The sequence below is a fragment of the Mustela lutreola genome, chromosome 6, assembly GCF_030435805.1.
Source record: "Mustela lutreola isolate mMusLut2 chromosome 6, mMusLut2.pri, whole genome shotgun sequence".
Lineage (NCBI taxonomy): Eukaryota > Metazoa > Chordata > Mammalia > Carnivora > Mustelidae > Mustela > Mustela lutreola.
Window position 1 is genome coordinate 66,926,468 of NC_081295.1, and position 17,662 is coordinate 66,944,129.

A 17,662-nucleotide genomic window follows, 5' to 3' on the forward strand; every position below is an offset into this window, starting at 1 on the left:
TTATCACAGGTTGTTCCTCTACTCTCTCGTTGATGGACATTTGGGCTATTTCCAGATTTTTGTTATTGTGAACCATGAACACTCTTGTATATATCTCCTGATAAACATGTTTAGAATTTCTCTTGAATATATGCTTAGGAATGAAATAGCTGGATTGCAGGGTATGAGAATGTTTAACATTAGGACCTAATGCCAAAACATTCTGCAAATAGCTTTACTGACTTACATTCCAACCAGTAATGTTTTAAAAAATGCTTTGCGGATATAGCTTCTTCAGCATGATTTGTTATCAGACTCTTTAACTATTGCCAGTTGAGTAGGTATAAAACAATATTACACTGTGACATTGAATTTTTATTTCCCTGAGCTGAAGTTGGACATTCATTCATGTATTTATTGGCCAGAAGCAATTCCTCTACTGTGAAGTGATTGATCGTATCTTTTGTCTATTTTTCTATTGAGTTGTTTCCGTTTTTCTCTTAGCTTATTGACCTCCTTTATATATTCTCGATACTAATCCTTTGTTGGTTGTGTATGTTTCAGATATCTTCTTTCAGTTTTTAATTTGTCTTTTCATTCTGTTTAAGGTGGCCCTTCATAAATTTCTTAATTTCAATTCCTTAATTTTAATAAGGTCAAATTTAGGCCTTTTTTGCTTTCAAAATTTAGCACGTTGTGTGTTTTAAATTCTTTATTACTTGAAAGTCTAAAACTATATTTCCTACTAAGAGTTTTAAAGATTTTGACATTTAGAGAGGGATGTTTTCTTCCACTTCAGAGCTTAAATTAACCTCAGTCCCTTAAAGATCCAGTGAAATTGAGAACAGTATCTATTGAATCAGACAATGTACAGCAGAAAAAGCAGCAGCACCTGATGAATCTAAGATGCTTAGTAGAGATGGTCAAGGTGCCCTGTGATATCCAGGTCATGGGGCCCTGGTTAGGAGTAGAAGAAAGGAGTATATCTGCATTCAGTAACTTACCAATTTTCAGACCAGACTTGATTATGTATATCTGGGGACTCCCAAAATAGCCATGTGATCATTAACAGGCTTGAACTTTTTTACTGGATGAGAGAAAGTAACAGTAATTGGACCATATCAGTGACCCAAGATCATTAAGGAAAAATTGAATTACACTAACTTCAGAGACATTTCATCTGTTTCTCCAAGTTCAAGTCTAATTTTCCTGTTCAGGGCGTTTCAAACTTCTTCTACATATTTATCTCTGTTGCATTCTCTCCCCACTATGCATCTTTGTAGTAAGAAGAGTTTTATAGGCATCTGTGGGAAAATGAAAAAAATCTGGCTATTTGCTAGAAGTCTCTCTTTCCTTACTCACTTTTTCCCTTTTAGTTGTGTCCTGTTTATTACTATATATGTCACCCCCCCCCCCACCCATTTCTTCCTTTGCTTCCAGAGCCACTTGAGGCACTGGGGGCAACAGGCAGACTTGTGATTCCCCTTCTGTGTTCCTGAGGCAGGGCTAGTGGCTACACTGGCTGCTCTCTTGCTGGCATACAAATGCATTGTCTTGCAAGCACTGCTTGTGATTCGAATTGCAACAGGTGCCTTTAGAGTGGGCTCTGGCTTCCTGCTACCGGATTTGTTTCTGTTTTACTTTGGACAATAGTCGTGGATACTAGCACCTGGAACTATAAAGAATAGTGATTAGGGTACCATTAAATATCCCCAGACTTTAAATAGCACTTGTATGACAACTTCCTGTCAAATGAAAGACTGTTTATGACATCCTTATAAAGGCAAAAGCTCTCCTCTACTTTTTAGCCTTTGCAAGCTGGCCTTTGAAGCAGGTACCATGTCTTTGATCTGTGGCACATTTAGTAGTAATTGTTGCTGGCCTCTAGAAATTCGTGTGCTTTGGGGAAATTTGGCACTAAAAACTAAGGATTCTTTGCAACATGATTTAACTATGTAAAAAGTCCTGTGAGTTTGATTATAGGGATAAATACATAACCATAAATAAATAGGTTGATGAGTTTTAACAAAAAGACATTAGAAAAATTTAAAGGCAATAAGTCAATCCTAAAGCAGTTTTTAGGTGGTAAAATGGGGTTATGATCTGGAATTAACTCTAAAGTTTCCAAAGCCAAGGCTAAAATGAAGACAATTTCTCCAGCAAAGATATGGCCCTTGGGTCAGGGTCTTACAGAGTAGAGAAATATTTAGCCAACACATGAATGAAGAGATGATCAACATCATTAGTGGTTAGGGAAAGTTCAAACCACAACAAATACTATTTTATACTCAGATGATCGACAGAAATTTTAAAGTCTGGTATTACCAAGGAGGGGAATTGATGGGGGTCAAAACAGGACCTGCATGCTTTGGGTGAGAGCACACATCAGTGCAAAATAGTTTGACATTATCTCTTGGATTTAAACAGTATGTATCCTTTTCCCAAGCAATTCTGCTCCTGGGTGTATACTCAAGGGAAACTTATGTATCAATATGTACAAGACATGTATTTTAAAATGTGTAATTTCATTGTTCATCACAGCAAAAAACCTAGGATCCAGCTCAAGCACCCACCAAGACTGTGGGTTAATGAATATTCATGTGATAGCTGTTGGGCAGGAGTCAAAGATAGGGAACTACAGAGACATGAAATAACATAGATGAATCAAAGTTAAAAACAACTGAACTCAAAATATATACTCTGTAAGGGGTACATGTACATGCTGAAATACTACTTGAAAAGGAACTGAGGGATTTATGAACAAGGGATGCAGGATAACATTTTTCTTCCATCGGTGGAGTATGGGGACTGGGATGATGGAAATGGCGAAGTTGGCTGGAGTTGGGTCAAGGTTCTAACTTTTGTTCTGAGAAGTTCATCTCTGGCTGCTTAGTATATTTATTAGAAATAGTCAACTGAAAAACTAGTAAGAACAACTTCTACCTTATTAGTGATAGAGGTAGTCATGGTTGATTCCATTCTCTCTCTGTGGGGTCTATTGTTGAAATAGAAAAAGTTCTTAGTTCTGAGTTTCACAAAGAATAAAAAGTGGTAGAAAGCACAGGGTCATGACAAGTTTGAATTCTGATTCTGTCCCTTATTGGCCATATGATCTTAACCAAACTTCTTGATTGCTTTGACTTTCTCATCTGGAGAAAGTCTCAAAATGGAGATATATTTGTGCCTTCCCAGTAGTGTCGTGATGAGAACTTACTAGGATCACACTTGTAAAATGTGGTGAATTTAGCTTAGTGCCTGGGGTGGGTTAAGTACTCAAAAAATGTTGGCTGATAGCATTATTAAAGTTGTAACAGTAATTACCTTTTATTACTTGGGTGGATGAGGGTACAAATGTAATTTCTCCCTTATTTAGTTCTGTCCCAATTCACGAGTCTTTTCCCGTTATCCTAGTCACTGTAGTCTATTTTCCCTCTTCAGTCCTAGGTTAGGATTGAGAGCTCACCCAGATCAGCTTGGGAGAAGAAAGATCCCTCCCTGTTTGAACTGCACATCTATTCCTTTGGCTTCTTGCTGCCACTAAATGGGCAGTCTCTGGGGGAATGGAATTAGCCAAGAAATCTTTGACTATATAAGGTGCTGGCAGATGCCTACAATTTCTTATTTAGGCAACTCGGGTAATCAGAGAACTGAGAAGATGGGAAGGATGATTTGGTTTTTGGCAACCTAAGTGTGGAAAATAAAAGTTTTCTGGTTGAAATGATTTCTTTCTATAGATATAATACTTTTAAAACCTGAAAGAGCTCATATAAGGGGAAAAAAGTATCTCTACCACATTTTTCTCTATGCCAGTCATAAGCAATGCTAAATAGAAACTGAATTTTTTTCATCTACTGATACTGCATTGATGTAAAGAATTTGGTAGATTCTATTCTTTCCAGTAACAGTTAAATCATAGAAAAAAACCAATTCATTGGTAATGGAATTCTAAAATTATAACTATACAATTATATAAAATTACAAATAAGATTTCTATACGGAAGTTCTAATCCAGGTACAGAATGGGATGCTAATTACATTTTTAATGGTTTGAGGTTCCCATGTGTGAAAAAAAATGTGGTAAAATGAAAAGGAAAATCAAATTATATATATTTTTAAAAGATCAGTTCTGATAGTTGCTGGGATTTTATTGTTCCATTAAAAAAAATCTGCATTAAGCTAAAAGATAAGAATTTGCCCTTCCTGCAAAAGGTGAATAAAACAACATCTAAATGGCCGTAAAAAAAAACAAAAAAAAAAAAACAAAAAAAAAACAACCATGTTTCATAGCCATTTTTCCATTTATTTGTAAAAATCCCAAGTTAAGTTACTTCAAAAGAAATTTGAGGAGACCTCTGCCCTTGGCTGTGTGCAATTTCAATTGAAAATCGCTGTCAATGATGCTTAAGGAACTGTGGGGTAAGGAGATGTGTTCTGAGCCTGGATAGGGACGGGAAAATGGCCCAGTTTTCAGAAAGGGAAAGGAATTTAGACTCTACAGACTACAAAACAGACAATTTGATATTAATACTGACAAAACTTTGGAAAAGATTGTCATGTTGAGCCCATAGAAAGGGAAGAGGTGATCATTTAAGTCTGAGTGAGATGAATAAGAACTCTCGTGAGGGACCTCACTTCCTTTTGATAGGGCCACTGGACTAGCAGATGAAGCAACACGGGGTCTGGTCTCTCCATGACTCTGCAACTGGATGGGAGGGCCAATGTTTTGGAACCCAAAATCACACAAGCTTGACAGGATAGAACAATAGGCCAAATCTAGCATGATAAAAAATAAAAGGGAGTTTTGTCGACCTTAGTTCCAGAAAATTAGTAACGTAAACACAGGAGGGGTGGGCAGATTGCAAACCAACCGAGAAGGTTAAGCAGGTTATATCCTACATACAGGCATCCTTGGCTGAGGGCAAGAGTAGGACTGTGTCCATCCAGAGAGGGTGCCCCTTCCTAATTTGCAAAAAAGTTCCATAGAACATAAGGTTCTTGAAAAAGTGCCAGTTAGGGATTTTTAGTTAACTACACAGTCAATGGATTACTGCTTGAGTGTGATTGTCCAGACTGGGGAGGGCATTTCTTGAAGTATCATGTCCCGAACAGGGGTGGTCAGTGTCCAAGCCAAGCCAGGTACACTGAGAGTAGAAAAAAAGGACATTGCTAAATTGGAACATAACTAGAAGAGAGAGGTGAAAAATATCTGGAAACCATGGTCTCTGAGCAATAGTAAAGAGAAGAATGTTTAATTTGAGGAAGGGAAGACATAGGGGGCGGTGATGGATTCCACTACCAAATTAAGCATGAGCACGGGACATGGGAAAGCAGAGCATCAGGGACTAAAAGGAAATTAAAGAATGGTGTTTTAAAAAAGATTGGCATTTGAGATTTAATTTTTTTTCATTAAAAGACAGTTTTGAACTAAATTTTCTTCCCTTATTTTACAATTCAATGTTTTAAATTTTTTAATTACAAATCACCTGAACAGCAGAGAGCCCCATAATCTTTTTAATGCTTATGGCATCTAAAGCCTTAACCAATATCATACAGGATAAAAAACTTTCATCAATTTGACTTGTCCAAAAATGGAACGGGTAATGTGATACAGTTGAGCTCCTTGTTGTTGCCAGAGTGGCCAAAACTAAGAGTGAGCACCCCTTCTCGGGTGTGACAAAAGGCAGTTTGTGCATGGATAAAGCATAGGTCTAGATGGCTTTTAAGGACCTTGCCCATGCTAATATTTTATGGTTCTCAGAAAAAGCAATTTCTCTTAAGAAAAAGGAAACCTGAGATCGCTGGTCTGATTGTCTGGTCTTTTGTAAAAAAACTCCAGAAATAGAAATTGTCTTACAACTTGCAAAGCAAAAATCTGGGATGTATTCAATATTTCCTTCTTCTTTCTGAGTGATTTACTAGGGTCACTTCATGAATCCCCTTCTCGGACCTTGAGTATCACTAATTAAGTGTTGGGACATGGCATTGCAAGGTCTTGGTTTGGTCTTGGTGAGAGCTAGTTAGCTTTTAAAGGTTGGATTTCCATGCAGGCAGATCACCTAGCAGCTACTTTTTGGGTATCAACTTTATTGAAAACTGCAATTGTCTTCACTGAATATGTTCAGAGTAGCAAGTGGACAATGGAGGGTGGATGGATAAGTTAATATTTACCTTTCCTGCTAGAGAAGTAGTGTGAAGCCTCATTCTCCATATGAATGTTGGGGAGCTGCAGCACCTTCTGTTTATTCTGCGTCCCAATGAGACTATCATCTGGAAGTCACTATCCTTTACTACTCCTTTGTTTGGGTCTATTTGCAAAAACATCAAACACACGTTTCCTGATACCGTATCTATGGGGATATCTATCTATCTATCTATCTATCTATATATATATATATACACATAATAGAGAAGAATTTGATTTTCCTTGGTTACATCGTTATTCTGTCCCCCACCCCGCCTAGGGGGATGTACAGTGTAGCTGAAGAGAGGGCAGTGAAAGGTACAGGCAAAATCGCTCAGAGTTGGCCATGGTCCCAGTGTGCTCCCACTTCCCCACCTCCCCCATGAGCTACTTGACTCTAAATCCCATTGCTGGCTTATGCTGGGGACCTGGAAAGAAGGGCCATGAGGCAAACTTACGTGGAATACCCTTATCCTAATGAAATAAGACAACATAAAGTAAAACGAGCCTTGAAGGGAAAGAGAAATCAAAAGAGGGAAGTCTGAGGATTCAGTGGTTCAAGAAGGAGACTGTCACGCCCCTGTCATTTTGATAATTTGCGTTGCATTTCTCTATAATGGCCGTCTTAACAAGTGGAGGCATCTGGAATACTGCTCTGATTTACATGAGTAGTGATCACTATCTCAACAAACACTCTGAACTCCTTGTTGTTGGCTCAAGATCAGGGAAAACAGAACTTTCTAGCAGGGTTAACCTGGAACAAACAGGATCATTGGAACTTTCTGCATTCGTGGAGCAAAGTCAAAGATGGGGGAATTTTGAGATGCTACACTCCTCCAAAGTCAGGGTGCATTGTCTAAGAGAACGGCATTGCTCTATGCCAGTGTGTGCCAAGTGCACACTTAACTGTGTAAGGGAGGTGAATCACTAGTACTTTGTATTTAAGGGACCTACTGTTAAGTAACATAAGCCTTGACCCTCATCCCTTAATAATCCAAGTGGAGCTCTGGCACCAGGTCTGCCTCTAGACCCACAGACAGAGTTACACAACTTTGCTCCTTAAGTCTCTTTGCGTGTGATTGTGACTCCAGGTCGATGCTTGTGGTAGTTCCTCAGCCTGGACGCTGTGTACAGCTCTGGATGACAAAGATCAGTAGCCTTTTTGGGCATGGCATGTTGCAGTAAGAAGTATGGAATATTAGGACAAAAGACAACATGAGGAAGCATTTGGGGGGGAGCCAAAGGGGGTGGGTAGCAGTAACTAAAGAAACAAAGTGGAGTAAGAATCAGCCCCAGTTGATAGATATGATCAAACAATTCAATGTGATTTCTCTGTCTCTGGAGCAAAGTCATTCTGAGATTTAGGAACATTCCAGGGTTTCTTTATCAATTGGGTCAAATACACACATTCCTTCCACTTAAGTAAACTGTGGTTCTACCTAAGGCTCTGGAAGGCTAGTCAGATTTCTTCCACTTAAGGAAATAAGCCTCATAATTGCTATATTTCTCCCGTTACATAAATGTTTACCAAAATTCCTTCCAGGATCATGGGACCACTGCAAAAACTTGGAAAAATCATCCATTAGGTGAAAAGTTGCTCCTCCAAAGACAGTTTTACTTGGGATTTAAGTTCCTGACCCAAAATGCCCATAAGAGACAAGGATGGATATATATTCCCATGTATTGATATATACATATATACATGGAAATACTAGAGTAGGAGGTGAAGACGTATGGGAAGAAATACTTGAGATACTAAAAACACATGGTAATGCATTAGCTGCTCTGCTCAACTTTCATTCAGTCTTTCCCTGCACACTAACATAATAAACGATGGTAGACTTTAAATGATCCCATTTTGTATTCATTCTTGGTTGAGAGGGCCCTGAGATTGAGGGTGAGAAAGGAAAAAGTACAAGCCCTCTACATGAAACTCAGGGTAAGAGATGGCATTGACCCCATTCCACATTTCAGACAAAGTCACAGCCTCCCAGTTTAGCTTTCCCCTAGACAGAGAGGTCGGGGTGGCCCAGTGAGGAAGGGAAGAAGGTACAGGGGCGAGCGGGGAAGGTGAGAGGGAGCACTCCCACTGGGCATTGCTCTAAGTCCCCTCCATGCCACGCATCATTACCACGAATTTCTTTGCTATGACTCATCACAACCAGGAGGTTGCTGGGTCACCAAATCTTTGAGTCTGACCAAAGAGAAGATAGGATGTTTCAGTCGAAACACTCAACTTTTAGTACATCACTGCATGTAACTCTCAAATATCCATGTGAAACATCAAAAAGCAATAAGTAACTTGCTGTGAAGTATGTTTTCAATGAAACAGTGCAGAAGGGCATAAGGCACTACTTTCTGTGATTGCAAGCCAAGTGGTAAGTGAGATAGTAAATCCACAAATTATCCTTTCCTTCTCCTGTCCTTCCTCTGCCGTCACATATATGACTTCTGTACTCATGTGTATCTTATAGTTATTTCCAAAATCTTCTCCCACCTCCCACTGCTCAAGTTTGCACCATCTCTTATCTAGATGATTCTACCATGAAATAGCTGTTGAATGTCTACCTTGTGTATTATCTTATACCAGGTATTCAGACAGAGTTTAAAAGGTTATACATGGGTTCCTGCTTTCATGCAGCTTATGTTTTTGCAAGGAAAACAGAAAGCAAACAGCCAATTAGACAACTCATTATTAATGGAAATGATGACAAATGCAACAAAAGCTGAGTGTAGGTGCTGGGGAGCACAGCAGAACCACTTAAGGAAGGCTTGCTTGAGGAACTAACATGTGAGCTGAGCTTTGAAGGACGGGCAAGAATTAACTTGGTCCAAGGGAAAGCTCCAGGCATAGGGCAGAGCATTCCAATGGTCCTTGGTCCAGCAAGAGAAGCTGAAAATGCCTGAAGTAAGGAGAGAGGTAGGAAGAGGCAAGGCTGGTAAGGGAGTCAAGACCAGAACCCAGGGAACATGGATGTGGGAAAAGAAATTTGAGCTCTTCTTGTATAATTAATAATAACATATACTCTTAGAGATAAGTCATGCATGTTCTCCTCCAGACAGCTCTCCTTGCTGCCTCTCTCCCTCTCCCCCTCTTTCTCCCCCACCCCCACTGGACTGGTGCCCATAGTCTATTACCACACACAGTATAGTGCCCTTGTTTGCTCTGTGTCTCTACCGTGCATTTGATGGTGAGCTTCTCAAGGTCAGGAACCATCATTACTCAGCTGTACATAAGTACCTGTTGAAGGTTTCCCAGTATTCCACTAAATGGAGACATTTGGTGCCAGTAAACATATAACTATTGCCCAGGAAAAAAAAAAATCATGACAGATAAGAAGAATAGTATTTGGTGTTAATAAGAGTTTTAAACATTTTAATCTTTAAAGTTTTCAAAAAAGTGTGCATAAGTATTCAGAGTTGATTTGTATATAAGGAAGTATTTATGGGTATTCAGAATTAAATGGGCTACTAATTTTTTTTATTATAATCATTCCGCCACCCTATACACATGTGTATCTAATAGTAAAAGAGAGAGAGAGAATCCTTAATTTAGTGAAGTAGGGGAATGCTTTTAAATCATATGACTGAGGATTTGTATATGAAAGATTAGAGGCGAGAGTAGGCCAGAGAATGAGAGCCTTAGCCCTGCCACGGCCTCAATCCTTGCCACTGGCTGTCATCATAACGGCTTCTCTAGCCTCCTATACGTTCCCTCTGCATCTCACTCAACGTGGCTTCCTAACGGCCACTACTGCCCTGCAGACTAAGAGATCTGTTAGCCAGTGTATGTGGAGTTCATTCATCCGGAGAGCCTGAGGTGGTTATTCAGATACCTTGATGGTCCCCTGTGTTTTTTAAGTGCTTTAGAAAGGGGTCCCAATTCTAATAACACGTATTTCTGGACCCCATGTCATAAAATAGGCCATATTTATCCTTGGGAATAAGTTATAATCAGAGATTACTTTTCTTTTTTAGAACTTTAGCATCACATTGTGCTTCTTTCTACCAGGTTTCATAAAACTAAAACTGCATTAGTTTTGAACTTCTATAATCATATAAAATACCAAAATTTTTTGAGGTCTGTGTTTATAAATATGTCATTCATTCTGGTCTTACAAAAGGCCCCAATTTACTGTAAAGTGGGCATGTCGTACTAAAAGATGGTTTTACTGAACCACAAATCGGTGTTAAAGCAAATATGCTGACTCTAATAATGTAGGTTAATTATCAAATTCACAAGTTTCCCTCCCCCAAGATTTGGTTGTTCCAAATATCTTTTTTTTTTTTTAAAGATTTTATTTATTTATTTGACAGAGAGAGATCACAAGTAGGCATAGAGGCAGGCAGAGAGAGAGAGGAGGAAGCAGGCTCCCTGCTGAGCAGAGAGCCCGATGCGAGGCTCGATCCCAGGACCCTGAGATCATGACCTGAGCCGAAGGCAGCGGCTTAACCCACTGAGCCACCCAGGCGCCCCATGTTCCAAATATCTTTTGAAAGCTTTCCAGATACCTGAGTTAATATCTTTTTCCCCCTCCTCATCTGGGTTTACTCTGGTAAGGGAAACATCCAAAATCACCCCCTTGTTCTTAAAACTGGACTTTTCAAATAGCCTTTACTCTTCAGAATCCTTCCTCCTCTCCTCCACCCCTTCCTTTTCCCCCTCCTTCTTCTTCTCATCTCTGGGTGACTGAATGAGTGAGTAAATAAAAAAGCTAAAAATTCAAATGTAGGTCTATTTTAAGAGAAGTCAGATCTACAGCTGAGAAGTGGGTCACTTCCTAATGCCATCTCGTCATCCCTAGCGCTGAATTGGAACAAGAGCTAGAGGCCCTACTGGGCTCATTCAGTCCTTTAATGGTTCGGTTGGAAAATATACTTTATAAGGACAAGATCTCAGAAATCCTGATGTATTAACCTGTATTCCCTATATGGTTTTGTTGTAAGGAGCTGCAGTGTTTTCTAAGAGATGCCATTTCTGCTTACTGGGCATTTATGACTTAGTCTTTTAAAATGAAATATGTCAAATACACAAAATATATAATGATTAACAAAATTAATTCAGTCTTCCAGAGGCTTTAAGAGCCATTTATAATTTTATCGAGGTAGCAAAATAACTAAGTAGCTCTTACTCATCTCTGCCCATGGGAGAAATCAATAGCTTTCAAATTTATTTGTAGGCAATGCAGCAGACTTTACAATATAAATTCTAACAAACAAAGAAATACAAAAGAATGATAACTATAGGTAGGAGATGGGGAAACAAGTCATTACCCGGATTCTCTACATACGGCGCAGTCAGCTCCAGCCCCCATTTCCATCTGGCAAGAGTATTTTTTGTTAAATCCTTGACATTACACACACACACACACACACACACACACACACACACACACTCATGCTCATATGCTTCTGAGTGTTAAAGGGTACAAAGTTGTGAGACTATAGTCCAGCCAGAGCAAGAATAGGATCCAGCTTATGCAGATGTTTTGATGAGGATTGATGAACGGGGTTGGGTATTTTGGCTGTCCGTGCTTGTCTCCTTGTCCTGTTAGAGAACAACTCATCTACATATGTTTTGGTTATTAATTGACAGTTAGAAGAGTTTCAACAGATTTAGACAAATATGCCATACTTGGCACTTTGATGCTGGGCTGTGCTGGCCATTTGAATATGAAAGACAGGGAGTCTGACTCTTGGCTACCAGTATACATTTCTATGACATAATCATTTCACCTGTTCTTAAATTGTGTTAAAAGAGGGTTGGTTAGTGGCGCCTGGGTGGCTCAGTGTGTTAAAGTACTGGGATCAAGCCCTGCATAGGACTTTTTGCTTGGTGGGGAGCCTGCTTCCCTCTCTCTCTCTGCCTGCCCCTCTGTCTACTTGTGATCTCTGTCTGACTTGTGATCTCTGTCTGTGAAATAAATAAATAAAATCTTTTAAAAAAAGTAAAAGAGGGTTGGTTCTATGCGGGCATTTAAGTATGTTGTCTCATTGCATAAAACCAAAACCTTTTAGATTTCCAGTACTTTATAAACAAAAATGTGTATCGATAGCTAATCTTTCAAGAGGTGATTTCTCAGCGAGATTTATTTTAAACTTGATGGGTACCTTTGGGAGAAATGTTTTTGGGGGGATGGCAGGAAGCGCAGGTAGTTTCTGTGTCTGAACAGATTGTTGGGTGGTTATCCATAGATGCCCTAAGGCTGATGTTCTTTTAAAAAAGATTTTAAACCACTGGAGTTCCCCGCCTCCCACCATCCCCCATAGGGCAAGTTCTTAATGGTGCCATCTCAAAGGAAATCCACGATTGTGGGATGCCTGGGTGGCTCAGGCCTTATGTGTCTGCCTTCAGCTCAGGTCATGGTTCCGGAGTCCTGGGTCAAGTCCCACATCAGGCTCCCTGCTCTGTAGGAAGCCTGCTTCTCCCTCTCCCACTCCCCCAACTTGTGTTCCCCCTCTCGCTATATCTCTCTCTCTGTCAAATAAATAAATAAAATCTTTAAAAAAAGAAAAAAAGAAATCCACGATTGTGATGCAGCATGTATCTGTGAGTGTATTAGGAAAGGAATATAGGAAGACAAGAGACATAACTTCCCTTCAAAGATCTTTAAATCAAGAAACTATATTTAGATATAAATATAAATAATATACCAGTCTATTTCTCTTCCAGTCAGAATTCATCATTCTTTCAGGTTCTTTATTGTGCTTTGTCAAATCTGTGTTATACTTATTACCATAGTTTGGAAATACTTCTGTGCAGCTGCATATCTTTCTAGTTCACTTCACAGTGAAGTAAAAGTGGGGCCCCTGCAAAAGTGGGGTCTGGTTTTGCATATCCCCCTCTGTACCGGTGAGGGGCTCACTCTGCCAGTGCACAGAGAAGATGCTCAATCATCATCACTTCCTTTGAATCCAGCATCTTAGACATTTGCACACCATGTCATTCCATTTCTCTGTGAAGGACTGTGGTTAGGAGACTGAAATCAGTGCCACAGTGGGAATCTCTTTGTGCTCTGAAACATTTTTGTCATCACAGTGTCAATGCAAGAGCATGTTGCAAAAGTCCTTTTGCTGAGGGCACTGGGGGTCCATCACAGAGGCATCGTTTGGTGTCTCTTCTCAGCTCAGGGTGAGGCTTATCCCCCAGGCACAATTGGCTGCCTCCCCAGGTAGGTGGACCCTGCAGAAGCCAGGACCCCAGGCTCAGGGTGTGGAAGGAGGTGATGGTGGGAATGGAGAGGTAGAAAGCGGGAAGAGAAATTCAGCCAAGTGTTACTATTATGACACTGGATCTGGTATTGTTGTGTAGGGTGAAGCTGTTGGGGGTGGGCTAGTTGATGAATGGCTGGGTGAAATGCTGCACGGTAAACAAGGAAACAAACCTTATACTGAGCTGACTTTAAGAAGTAATGGGTGGGAAATTATACCACTACCTTCAGGAGAGTGTCAATGATGACTTGAAGTTCAGGGAGATTTTCAAATCTGCACACCGTGGTGGCACATTGGGGTATATGTGTAAACCGTGTAAAAACAAAACCGACCTAGAAATCATACTAGCGGGGCACCTGGGTGGCTCAGTGGGTTAAAGCCTCTGCTTTCGGCTCAGGTCATGATCCCAGGGTCCTGGGATCGAGCCCCGCATCGGGGTCTCTGCTCAGCCTGCTTTCCTTCCTCTCACTCTGCCTGCCTCTCTCCTCTCTGCCTACTTGTGATCTCTGTCTGTCAAGTAAATAAATAAATAAATAAATAAGAAATCATACTAGCTTCTCCCTTTTGAATGGAGTCCAGGGCAGGAAAGCTTCTGAGCCAGACTTTATTAGAACACACTGTGATGTGCTGTTGTATTTCAGTTTCTCGCATGGGCAATGTTATGAGTCATCCCAATCCATTGGTCCCCCAAGAGTGACCCCCTGAATTCACTAATGACATTGGTAAAATGCACAGTGCAGTCAATACATCCATGTCTCCTGGGGAGCTTAAACATATGAAGCCTGCGCTCTGTTCCAAGACTTTGACTAAGTGGTCCAGGGTGGAGCCTGGATATCTGTATTTTGTGGAAACAATCCACATGATTCCAGTAGCACTAAGGGAGCTAAAGCTGAGAACCACCATGTCCAGGCATTAAGGAAAACAACATAAGCTTCATGGCGGGAGGACAACTGGGCAGGGCTGTGGGGACAGTAGTGCTGGGACAACTGCAGCATCACCGCTGTAACTCCAACGGCAGTAGCACCAATCACAGAGGTGGCTCACCTTGGCTGGGAGAACGCCAGGAGAGGGTGATCCCTTGCTTGAATCTGGGTCTCTGCCTGGCACTGGCCAGAGCACAGACATACTTTTCAGTCAGCACTCATGCAGGCAAGCGCTCTAAGCTCCTGGCAGACCGCGCCAGCCGAGTAGACAAGTCCGAGGCTCTGCCTGTGAGGAGAGGAGACGCACATTACAGGGGCATGGCAGAAGGGCACCCAGAGGGGAGCCTCCTTCCACCTGCAGCAAGAGCTGTGTGACAGGAAGGACCAAATTTTCTCAGAGTGGCCATGGTGGTGTTAGGGTAAAGATGGGAAAATAGCCTGGAGTTAGAGAATGCAAAGTGCTTAGTGTCTTGAGGCAGGAGGGGGGTCAGGGCCATGAGACAGAGAGCCCAAGGGTCCCTTTAAGGGGCAATATGTAGTGGGACCGCAGTGAGGGTGTTCAGAGAGAGAGTCCTGGGGTCAGGGTTTTATTCTGGAGCAGTTGTAATTGTCTGGATGAGAGAAACTGAGCAGAAATTGTGGAATGGGGAGGAAGAAGATGGTCAAGAGAGAAGATGTGGAACACTTTTCTTCCCTGTGTGTCTTGTTGACTCTTCACATGGTCCTGGTGGCCTGAGTGCCTATAAGCACACTGAACCCCATAAGCAAGGACAGGCACACCATTGTCTCTTGGCATTTAATGATTTTAATTGTTCATTAGTTAATTACTAAAAATATGTGTGTACCACCATTGCTATCTTCCACCAGTTATATCCCAGGATCTTATAATAACACAATCCTAAAATACACCGTCGTTCAAAGAAGAGAATACTGTATCCTCTCTTTGGAAAGGGAGCAGTGATTGGATCAGAGATGCAAGATGAGGCCAGTTAGGATTAGACATTTCCTGCAAAAATCCACTCAGGATACATAGAGTGGAGGGTTAATTTCATTGTCCTACTCACTGTGGGTTTGGGGGTGTGCAACAGTGGAGGGGGCAGGTAGGAAGGAATGGGGGAGGCAAGGAAGGCTTTGCCAGGACCCACTCCTGGTTGCTCTCTTCCCACTCTTGGGATCTGTCCAGGTACTGGAGTTCCTGAAACTCCAAATCTCAAATCCCAGCAGGTCTGTGTGTGGGAAGGCAGGAGGTGGGAGCCTCACAGAGGCACCTCCAGCCCCCAGGCCAGTGCCTGCAGTCTGTGCTGGTCTGGCTCCCATGGCAGTTGACCTGCTCATTAGCAAAACCTCAGCTCCTTTCCAGACTCCAGTGTTCCCTTTACCTGCCATACCCAGGCATTACCAGTACAGTGTAGCAGTGGCCACATTTTGAGATTGTCCTTGAGATTTAAAACATTGCCAAGTAGAAAGAAAACTTAGGGCCCCATTCTCTGAGCTATTGCTTCCTGTGTAGGGGAAGCAGCTGTCCCAAGTTGTATCAGTGGGGTATCATTTCAGGATAATCTTTCAAATCTTTTCAGGAGAAGAGACCGGGGGCGGGAGCTGGGGATGGGGGGAGAGAAGGAGCATCCTAGAGGGCGTATAGGATCTCTCTCATTTAATCTGAGATAAAAGCCAGCTTGCTCAATGAAAAATAGCACCTTCTGAGGACTAGAAGGGACAGCGCTGGGTTTGTTCAGTGACCCTGAAAGGGTGCATTATCCTGGTGACAATCACGGCAGGGGAAGTGGCCTTGATGGGGTATGGAGTGCAGACCTAGGAGCTTGGGATGGATTACTCTGGCTGGACAGCGGATCCATCACACCAGACTAAGGTCTCAGTTTCTCTGCTTGTCAGTTACACAATACTTGCTGAGACATTCTTTAAAGCCCCATGCAACATAGCATTAGAAATGGCAAATACTTCCATCAAGGTCCTCCTGACCCTTTGACTTTAGGGATTTACTTTTCCCTTTGAAAGCCACAAATAGTGGGTGAAGGAGAGGTGGGACTCTAATGTTACTTATCTTTACCAACCATGTTAATTTCTTTCTAAGGAATAGGCAGGTTACATTGTATATTGGATTTCTTATTACCTCTCTAGGAGGAATATTCAAAGTGTTAGACTAAATTCGCTACCTTATTCCAGCCAGTCCACAACTCAGTAACCTTAACCCAGTAAGTTCTTAATTTCCTGATCTTACATCACGCCAGGTCTAATGAGCAAATGAGATGTAGCAATTCTTTCATTTGTATGATTTTTAAAGCTTATGTTTTGATTTCTCCTACAAGAGAAAATATTTCATAATATGGTGGAAACAAGTGATAACTCTGGGAGGGACAAGCTTACCATGCAGAATACAAACTCCCTGTGTTCATGGAGGGGAGAAAGAAGTAGCTGGGTCGGTATGATTTCTAATGGTGACTTAATATGAATTGTAGCATAATGGAATCAGTGGTTTCCAGCGCCTTGCATCAGTATAGTAACAAAAGGATCTTGAAGAAATTGATATTTGTGAAGAAAGGTGTGTCAAAGAATACAAGAACCATTACATGAAGCATATTCACAGTGAAAAATGAGGGCGCCTAGGTGGCTCAGTGGGTTAAAGCCTCTGCTTTCGGCTCAGGTCATGATCCCAGGATCCTGGGATCAAGCCCCACATCAGGCTCTCTGCTCAGCAGGGAGCCTGCTTCCCCCACCCCACCGCCTGCCTCTCTGCCTACTTGTGATCTCTGTCTGTCAAATAAATTAAAAAAAAAAAAAAGAAAAATGAATTGGCTCCTTGCAGCAATGTTTGTATTAGGAAAAACTGGAAGCAATTCCAATAAAACAGACAGTGGTGTATTCATTTGATAAAATGTTATACAGTATTTAGAAATTGAGAGAGTTTGAGGAATTGATTTAGAAAAGTGTCCATATTGTCAAAAGTGGGAATAATTACAGAGTGATACACAAATCATAACTCCATCTTGGTAAAAGTATGTGTGATGGTACAAGTATATAAGTGTGTGTGTGTGTATTCATCTAGGTGTGGCAGTGTGGTGTGTGCACATGGGTAAGCATGGGTAAATACCTATGTGAATGGAATGTGGGAAGGCAGGTGTTTTATACCACTGTGGTATAAAAAAGAAAACATGCGATACCAATTTTTTATGTATATGTATAAATATACATAAATATATATAAACATAAACATAAAAATATGTATGTATTTTCAGACAATAGATATAAGAAAGAAACATTATCAATAATACATGGGTTTCATCAAAATAAGTGTATTTTTTCTTTTTTTTAAAGATTTTATTTATTTATTTGACAGATATCACAAGTA